Source organism: Haliotis rufescens, unplaced genomic scaffold, assembly GCF_023055435.1.
Source record: "Haliotis rufescens isolate VD_foot unplaced genomic scaffold, xgHalRufe1.0.p SCAF_3, whole genome shotgun sequence".
NCBI classification, from domain to species: Eukaryota; Metazoa; Mollusca; class Gastropoda; order Lepetellida; family Haliotidae; genus Haliotis; species Haliotis rufescens.
The window spans coordinates 9,689,324-9,698,968 of record NW_025964001.1 but is presented as its reverse complement, the minus strand read 5'-3'; the positions used below and the strand labels follow the sequence as shown (position 1 = coordinate 9,698,968).

General features: G+C 38.1%; 1 protein-coding gene across 7 annotated transcripts in view; it reads left to right on the top strand.

The window, feature by feature from the left end:
- Nucleotides 1-8,312: 8,312 nt before the first annotated feature.
- The window catches only part of LOC124140906 (beta-1,4-N-acetylgalactosaminyltransferase bre-4-like), a 46,138-nt gene continuing 44,805 nt past the window's right edge, over nucleotides 8,313-9,645 (top strand). For all 7 annotated transcript variants that reach the window (XM_046508733.2, XM_046508729.2, XM_046508732.2 and 4 more), the window contains exon 1: nucleotides 8,313-8,440. The gene's annotated coding sequence lies outside the window, so the exon portion shown is untranslated. The remainder of the gene's footprint in view (nucleotides 8,441-9,645) is intronic.

Genomic DNA, 9,645 nt, shown 5'->3' with positions numbered 1-9,645 from the left:
TAAATATATAGAGGTGATCATGCGAGTGTATTTGGGGATGGTAAACATCCTGTATTAGGAATAAACATTGTATTTAGCAAGCCTTGGCGAGCTTAATACAAAGTGTTTATTCCTAATACAGGATATTTACCATCCCAAAACACACAAACGTGATAACCACTTTATCATATAATGTCATTCTTCAATTCTGTTAACCGCCTCCGTGGTTGAGAGGCAGAGCGTTCGCCCGGAGAGCGGAAGATACGGGGTTCGATCCCCGGTCGCGTCATACCAAAACACGTTAAAAGATGGCACTTGTTGTTACCCTGTCTGGCGCTTGGCATTAAGGGGATAAAACAAGGACTGGTCGGCTCTGAGTCAGTATACTGTGTCTGAGTGGGGTATTCATGTTAAACTGCGGCATGGTATCTCAGTGAGCTAGCACTATAAATCTGCATCAGTCCGGTCTAGTACAGGAAGCCACACACACACACACACACGCACGTGCATGCACGTCGCAATAATCTAAGACGCGACGTTAAACCCAATTTCACCTCACCTCACCTTCAATTGTGTGCTCGAAAATCTTTAATATGTTTAGGCCAACTGAAATAGGTAACGTAGTGTCAGCCAGGGTGCGGTAGATCAAGCTGTTCTTAAAGTTGATCCTTCGGTGTTAACCTGTACTCTTGATATTTCGGCCAAATCCAACTGTTGTAATTTGTGGAAATAGTTCCAAGCCGCAGAGGTCTACAAGCACAGATATGGCTACTGATCCCGCTTGGCTAGGCCTGGTGCCCTCGCAAACTTGTTTCGCAATTTATATCCCCAAAGTTGTCCAAAATTATAAAATGTCTTAGCTACGTCAAGTTAGACACGGATTTTCAGTCTATTAGACTGTTCTTTTGATAATGATAGCAAATATCCCTGTAGTTTATCCAGGTTCCCGATGGTTAATTCTGACTCGATCGCCGAATGACAAGGGCGACGCCATGTTTGTTTATAGACACTGAAAGTAGTCCCTACTTGACTTTTGATATTTGCATCTCTATCCGCATATTACCCCAACGGATATTGTTTTTATCCGTCGGCTTTATCCTGCCGAGAAACCCAACCGGTATATGATAAACCTATTGAGCAGATCATGTTGTCATATTTCAGAGAGCCCTATTTCAAAGTGGAACAGTTAGTTGATGATATTATATAGACAGTAGCATTATCATTGTTTTTGATGTTGGAAATTAAGGAATGATATTGCAGTATGTTGGAGAATATAGAATGGTATTGCAGTATGTTGGAGAATATGGAATGGAATTGTAGTATTTTAGCTTTCTATGTTTGTTCCAAGGGTAGAGGTTGCATGTTGCAAGTTGGATGACTCATAAGCAGTGATGACACCAGGTGTTCGCAAAAAATACGTCACATGCAGCTGTTACATGCGGGACACGGTGATCTTGGATCAAGTAGATCTAGAAAGATTAGTGTTATCGGTACACGGCTAATGTACGCGGCTCACACCAAACCATTAAACCAGTGACATATTGATAACAGAAAGTCAATAGAACTGAGACTGTATAATTACATCATATATAAGAATTGAGTTTGTATAAAATGATAGTTACCTTTTCAGAGAAACCTTTATTCAAACGGTTAAGACCTACTGTTACGAGGTGATTTCCAAATCATATCCTGAGTTGCATGGATTAGCTTAAAGTGTAAAACAATAACATAAAGGTCACAAAATACATGAATGATGGTGGTAAAGTAACAAATTAGGACCAAAACATGTATCTGTTCTTTGTACTGATTGAAACAAATGTTACCATGTATGTTTGTGTTATAAGAGTGAAGAACGGGTGTTTTATTTACATATAAGAAACTATTTTGACCAATTTACAATGCTGAATTCATGATCATTGATCTCATTTGTAAAATATGTTGAAATTTATTCATTTTGTTCGTACTCAACTATATTGTTCACCAAACCGATGGTAAAAATAAGACGTCCGTTGTAAGTAGACCGTTTTAATTAGAAAAGAGAAAATATTACTCAGTATTGAAATGTTGAATTTTAATCATAATATTTGTTCGAAAAAGAGTTACATATTATATATAATTTAAAAGAGACCTGCGCAGTATTAATAGAATGGGTTATAGAGATGTAGCACGTATAAACATGAAATATGGAATATATGCCTCAATTTTTACATACATGTATATGTGAATATATAGTGATGCCACTAAAGGGTTGCAAATGATAAGCATACATGAAAAAAACACATTCACAGACACAACCCATCTATGTCCCATATAGGCTATACATACATGCCCTCTCAAGACCCACTTAGAGCCTATGGAGATATAGTCCATGCATGTAGCAAAGGTACTGTAAGTCCCCATGGTCCCCAGTATGGTGGTCTACCTTCAGTTGCTGGCGATCTATAGCCTGTTTTTATAATGTAATGTTATGCATAGTACTATTGATTTTATGATTACCTACTAGTTTTAAATTTATTTCTGTGATAAGTCTAGTTATTTTACTGTCCCTCGTTGGCAGGTGTTTTATATAAGTTTCAATCTATGTATTATAATTAACTATTGATAGTCACGATATGGCTGAAATATTGCGATGTGACTTAAAATTTTAACTCACTCACTCACTCAATATGGACAAATACGAGAGAGTCCACAAAGGGCTACCCAGTTAGGACCTATTTCCCAGTCCACATCATATGAAGTGGCCCTGTACGACAGTTCAAAGTAGGACGTGTGCCCATGTAAAACTACTGAGTAATATAAACGCCGTTTGGACTGCAAAAGGTTTGATTTTAGAGGTTTACATGAACAGTATTTCTAATAATCCAACATGAACAAAGCTATTTTTCTTAGGACAATTAGGGAAATACGAAACAAACTTGTGGTAAAATATTCATTTTTGCTCACGAACTTCCTTATGGCTATATTTTATCTTAAAGTGGGAAGAATCGTCAATTTCAATCATTTTTACCATTGCCATTCACTTAAAGCAACGTGTTTGATTTAGATTAGATGAAGCATGTGTATGTTTGTTGTTGTTGTTGTTTTAAGTGTTTAAGAGGGCGCCTTCTGCCTTAGCAATTTCGTTATGTTTCGATATGTTTCTATTTTCGTATAATGATATCATTTCATTTTTATCTTTGGCTGCTTTGTTTATATAGGTTCGAGAAGCTGTCCATCACTCAGAAATAGAGTTAGTTTGGCCTTCGCTATTGCATCTCTTGGCTTCAGGAGAAAAGTATAGCATAATCGGTGATAAAATGAAAGCAGTTAGGCTGCAGTTAGATATAGAGGCCTACTGAAGGAAGAAAAAGGGAATAAGCGCCTAGCGTAAGTCTATACCGGCTGGGGTTGGGGTTGGGGTGAGATGTCTGTGTGAGTGGAGTAAAGACCGAATGTTGGTGTCCTTGACCGTAAGAGCTGGCTGGTTGAACGGCGTTCTGATTTAGTGGTATGGTTAAGTAAAGGTTTAGCGCGCGGGCGTCGTAGAAGACAGTTCGCGCTGGATATTTCGTGAGAAGGGGTAGAGTGGTAAAGTTTGGAGTGAAGGGTGCTATATAAAGGACAGTGATTAAAAACATGATAAATGTCTTGTGGCTATTGCAGTGTATATACAGTTACCAGAATCATGCCGGTTTTGTTTATATAAGTTATAATTAACATTTGTGTGGCCACTTATTATTCGGGATATGATTTTTTTTAAATGTCGAAATGTTGTAATTGTGGCATTTATATATCGACTGGTTTATAAAATTAGGTTTTAAGCCACGTAGAGTTGGAATTTTGAATAATATGATGGTAAAAGTGATGTGTGGTTGCTATTTTTCCTGCCGTGTCTGCTATGTGGTTTCCAGGTATGTTTGATTATCCATAATAGACTTATAGATTTATTAGTTTGTTTCAATTCTGCTGTAAGATGTATGATATTATTGATTAGGTCAGGGCGGGATTTTGAATACTTGTTTTGAATTTGTTTTAATGAGCCTAATGAGCCTGAAATGATTAAAAAGTTGTTTCCTTTACTGTTTTTACTGAATGTAGGGCAGTAAGTATGGTCTTAATGGATACCAAGCCTTGTTTTATTGTTTTTGTCTTGTGATCCATCTGAGTAAATTTGTGTATGAGATGGCCAGATAAGAGTGTATGGGGTTTAGTATTAGTGATGAGTTTTTTCTGTGGGAGCGATGTTGGGTTATGAAAGAAGTAATAACCATTATAAAAGATAGTTTTGTGGAAATGTGGAAATTAACATACCTATTAAAAAGCATCGGAGATAACATATAACCCCTTTTCAGACCATATTTCACATCAAACCAGGAGGTACACAAACCATTCACCCGCACACAGCACTGAACACTTTTGTAAATGGATAAAAGTGCTCAAAACATAAAACCATTAACATCAAAATATGACAACAACGTATCCCATAAAATGCTTCTATCTCTAAAATCGTAGGCTTTTCTGAAGTCGATGAAAGCAGCAAACGTTGGTTTTCTTTGACTTTCCTTGTTTTGACTATAGAGGTGAGTCTATATATGTATTCTGTAGTTGATCGACCCAGTCTAAAACCGTTCTGGCTGTCGTGCAGGGGATCATTCATTTCCACAACATATGATGTCAGTCTATTGTTCAGTACTCCACAGTATATCTTATAGCATGCGCTCGCTAGGGTGATGCCGCTCTATGCCAAGGAGTAATCTCTTCGGGATAGGTGAGATGATGCCTTTACACCATATTAAAGGGACTACGCCCTTACAGAAACATGCGTTAAATAATTCATTGAAAAAACGTAAACAGTTTTTATTTTTAAGAACTGTAGATGGAATGTCGTCAATTCCATGTGATTTACTACGTTTCGCACTTGATATCACTCGCTGTACTTCATCTACTCGCTGCACCTTCTTATCGAATGGTTTCTAGCACTCACATACGCTGCTTTGTGATTTGCCTTCTGAGGACCCTTGCACCGACACCACGCCCTTTCTGCTGAACACATTGCGTTCCACAGGGAAGATAACTCTTCTGTCCACCAGGGTTTACGGTTGCATCGCTTCTTATTACTCTGTTGTGAATTAGACAAACGCTTAGTTGGTAGTGCTCTCATCATTTCCTATTTAACATACATATCAAAGTCTTTAAAGGCAGCATTAATGTCGCCTTGATCCTTCTTAGAATTCCCAAGTCCATCTATGATGCATCTTCCCGAGGCGAGAGAGTTAACTCATCAACGTCCAGTTTTCGCTCTTGCCGAGAGAGGCTGGTTTTATGGAATGTTGACTGGACTAACGAGTCTATGCATAGTCCAATTACAATCGCGCAACGAAATCGAAATCCGGTTCGTAAATCGTCGTGCAAATTTCGGTAGATTGCAGGATTTACAAAGCATGCCCACCGCCAACTCGTTGTCAACAAATATTTTCCAAATCTTTTCATGTTTTGTATCAAGATGCTCGCGTGATTTGATGCACTTTGCAGTGTAACACCCTATTTATCACAACATAGATCTTGATTATCAATCAGATCGTCTTGACTGGGCGCCGCCATTTTGCAAATGGAAGAGAAACGAGAGGTGGAAACTGATTGGTCCAGAGGAGAGGCACAGAAGGGACATAACTCGTAAAAGCCAATAGTGGCGCTAGGATCGAGCCCGGGAATTCTAGCCTAGTTCGGCAAGGGTGGAAACTGGACTTTTGTAGTCAGTTAACTCTCTTGCCTCGGGAAGGTGTCTATGATGTGGTTAAGGGTGTCGCTGCATTCTTCTGATGACATGAAAGTTTGTGGAATATTTGATGTGTCGCAACTTATTTTACTCTCAGATACACAGTTGCGATATTCTGGTTTCTTCACCGGCACATTAATATCAAGAGTACAGGTTAACACCGAAGGATCAACTTTAAGAACAGCTTGATCTACCGCACCCTGGCTGACACTACGTTACCTATTTCAGTTGGCCTAAACATATTAAAGTAAATTATTTTGTTCAGTTTCGCATGCGGACATATGCAGTAGTACTACAGAGGCACCCCTAGATGCTATATAAGCAAAGTCGTCCCTTGAATCACATCTTCCATTCACAATACAATAATTAATGTTAATTTAGAAGTCAATTAGGAGATGGCCGCAATTATTAACAGTACTGTCAATTGTTTCCCGGTTAGGCAAAATATCAACTCCTTCCACACAGTCTAACAGCCCTCAACATTGATTATTAATATCTCCACAAATATATGTCATCTCAGGCCGTTGATATTTAATAACCTGCATTAAAAGTGTATAAAAAAATCAACAACATCTATTTGTCTTGATGAATATTCAGGTGGCAAATAACATACACAAATTGTAATAACAATATCATGATTATCCTTATTTGTCAACTCCATCCACAATATACCTTCGTATGAGGAATATAAAAAAATAACACTAAAACAATCATAAAATTCACGTTTGATGAAAAAACCAACGCCCCTGAACCACACTTGGCTTTTGCATGTCTATTTTTTCGGTTGTGTCCGTACCATATATATCCATCAACATTCAGTGCATTATCACCAATTAAATGCGTCTCTGCAGCACCTACAATGTCTAGGTTAGATTGGATAAAAAACTGTGAGCGTAATAAATAATTATCAGAATTAGTGTCTTTTGAAAAACCACACGTATTCCAACCCACATCGAACCTAGAAGTTTCGCAGATTGGATCGCCGGTGTCCCGGTATAAACTCTCCCCCGTACAAATTCTCCCCCCGGAGATTTTATACCGGTACAGATTCTCCCCCGGCGAATCTGTTCTGAAATAAAATCTCCCCCGGCCGGATATATTTCGCGCCCCCCTCAGTATAAAGTCTCCCCCCTGATTATTCGGTTTGTTGCAATGTCTTTAAGTACTATATTCTTTAAATAGTTATCTTTAATGTAAGGAGGGTTACTTTAAAAAATAGATTATGAAATATGGTCATAATAAATTGATATTTCAGGGGCGGGGCGGAATTGTACCGGTATAAATTCGCCGGGGGGAGATTTTATTCTGGGGGCGAATATATTTCGTGACACCGGCTCGTCTGCAGCCTAAAAAGGGGCTGTTCAGTCATACTCAGTTCCATTGGTAATCACATTGTACTAGAAGGTTCATTCCTAGTAAATCTACAGATTGATGTTGAACCACATTATAGATCGGGGTTGTCATCTTGCTTCATGTAACTTCTAAACTTCTTATGGAGAATGTTAACACAATATTGTCAGCCATTGACAGTTGTGAGGTGTGAATAACCGTTATGTAGATCAAGTTCTGCCACATCCAAGTTCGGGGTGGTGAGGCATTTATTTTGATTTTTTTTATTATTTACTGGGGGTAATTGCCAACTTACAAATAAGACGTACACATGTAAAATAAATAGTAGGGTGTTAATTCATAAAGTTTGTTGAAAAAAATGTATTCGTTTAGCATTTGTACAACCTGTCACCCCTACAATGGAAATGGCATATTAAAACATTTGTCCTTTGATTAAGTTTGGAGGGTTATTTGTCAACTTCATTGTGAAAAACTATGTGTTTTGAACACTTATTTTGAACTACTCAAGAATATAGGTATTCTTATGTTGAACTTTAGTAATATTTGTTACATATGTAACTGCCTTTGACCACTTTTCGGAATGTTCAAAGATAGTGGACCTTTGAGATCACCGTTTTAAAAACGTTATTGCCTTCATGGTAGAATGGAGATAAACCTACTGTGTTTTGAAGGTTGATGTAGTCCCACTGTAGAGTAGATACCTCTTATTTATACATTTGAAAGCGCTCGGTTCCAAATTAAAATAAGAGGTATCAACTCTACAGTGGGACTACATTAAATTTCAAAACACAGTCGGTTTATCTCCAAAATGAATACCCTTAATGCACCCGAATATCTCTTTGAACTTATTTCAGCTCAAGTCTCAGATAATCTAAGAGATGAATCTTATTTACAAACAGTCAACTGTAGGGCCCAACGGCATGCGATTATTCACCGAAACAGATTCAATTGGACGTAAACGGAAAAATAGCGGCGAAAATTATATGAATGGATCAGTGAAGATCAGTGATGACACCAGGTATTCGCAAAAAGGATAAACATAACCTGCTCTACTGGTAATACCCGTCACTCGCACACTTTACCTGAAAAAGTAAGTGTTTGTTTAGTGCCTGACGCCGCACAGCAGTACTTCTGACATACGACGGCTTGTTGTAAACAAACCAGACAAACAAGTTATACGTCAGTAAACTAAATACGTTGTCGGTTATGTGCACCTGATGACCTCACATTCAATGTAGTTACGCGATCTCGTGAATTATCGCGATATTCCTTTTCGTCAGAAACAACGTCCCCGATAGATCTAATTCGGATAAAACAATCGAGCAGTTACTATCAACTCGCTTTGCTGAGTCAGAGGTAAGACAACTGTAGGATATTTGTACTTATCGGTAATTTCAGTCAGGCGATGGATGTTGTATTGCTTGTTTACTCCAGCCAGTAACTCTGTTTAGCCAAGAGTTGATTCAAATGATAGCGAAACTAGGATGTGACGATCTCTATTGAGATAGTGCATGAACGTGTATGCGCTTGGAAACACTCAAGTAAGTCCTCTTGTCACGTTGGGTACAAATTCTATAAAAATAAATACTGATTTGGCAAACTTTTATCCTGTTTCATTATTCTACAGATGATATTTTATGGCATAGTCTCGTCCTCCCTTCTGAAATGAGTTCGAGCTAGTAAGGCCCGCGATCATTGCTTTCCTATAAAATCTTTGCAACTATACAACTGAAAAATGGATGGATAATACTAATGTTTAATACATTAACTGTACAAATCAAGCCTGTACAAATCCAAGGTTCACTCGGAAAACGTTCTTTAATTCGTCAGCACGATACCCGTTGGTTAAACCAGAGACCATATAATCTATTATATGGTCTCTGGTTAAACGGACGACAACTGAACTAATGCACAAAGCGGGGTCAAAGGTCACTCCTCACTGTGCGTACCCAAACCTTTCCAAGGGAGGTAATTTTCAAGGGGTTACAAACACGTGGCGACTGTCCTGACGCCGAATACACTTCCTCCCGCTAATTTGTTTTGTTTGTCAACTTGAAGTTCTGTCACATTTCTGTCATGTTATTGGTTAAATGAGAATGTAATCGGGTAGTTGTAATCTTTTTTAGTCTGCAATCTCGAACCAAGCTCATTAAACAAACATAAATGTAAGTAGGAAATAGAACGTCAGTCGTAAACCTTTTCCCAATTCAGTCGGATGACATCGTCGAAGCCATACACAAAAATATAGATATAAATGTTCTTGTAATGACCGCTTGCACACCGATCGCAACAGGGAGTAACAACAAAGGCTGATATGAATAAATAATCAATGTATTAACTAAACTTAACGATTTACCCCAACAAAATTAACTGAACAAATACTCATACCAAACTCCTTCTCTCCACTAATACATACTAATACTACCACATTATATCACCATACTAATACATCAACATCATAACATCAATACAGCAATGCATAGAAGATCAATACGTATTCATTGAATAATACACCACACACGGGTATATTATAGAACGTCACTGTTCAGAATGTTCACGGA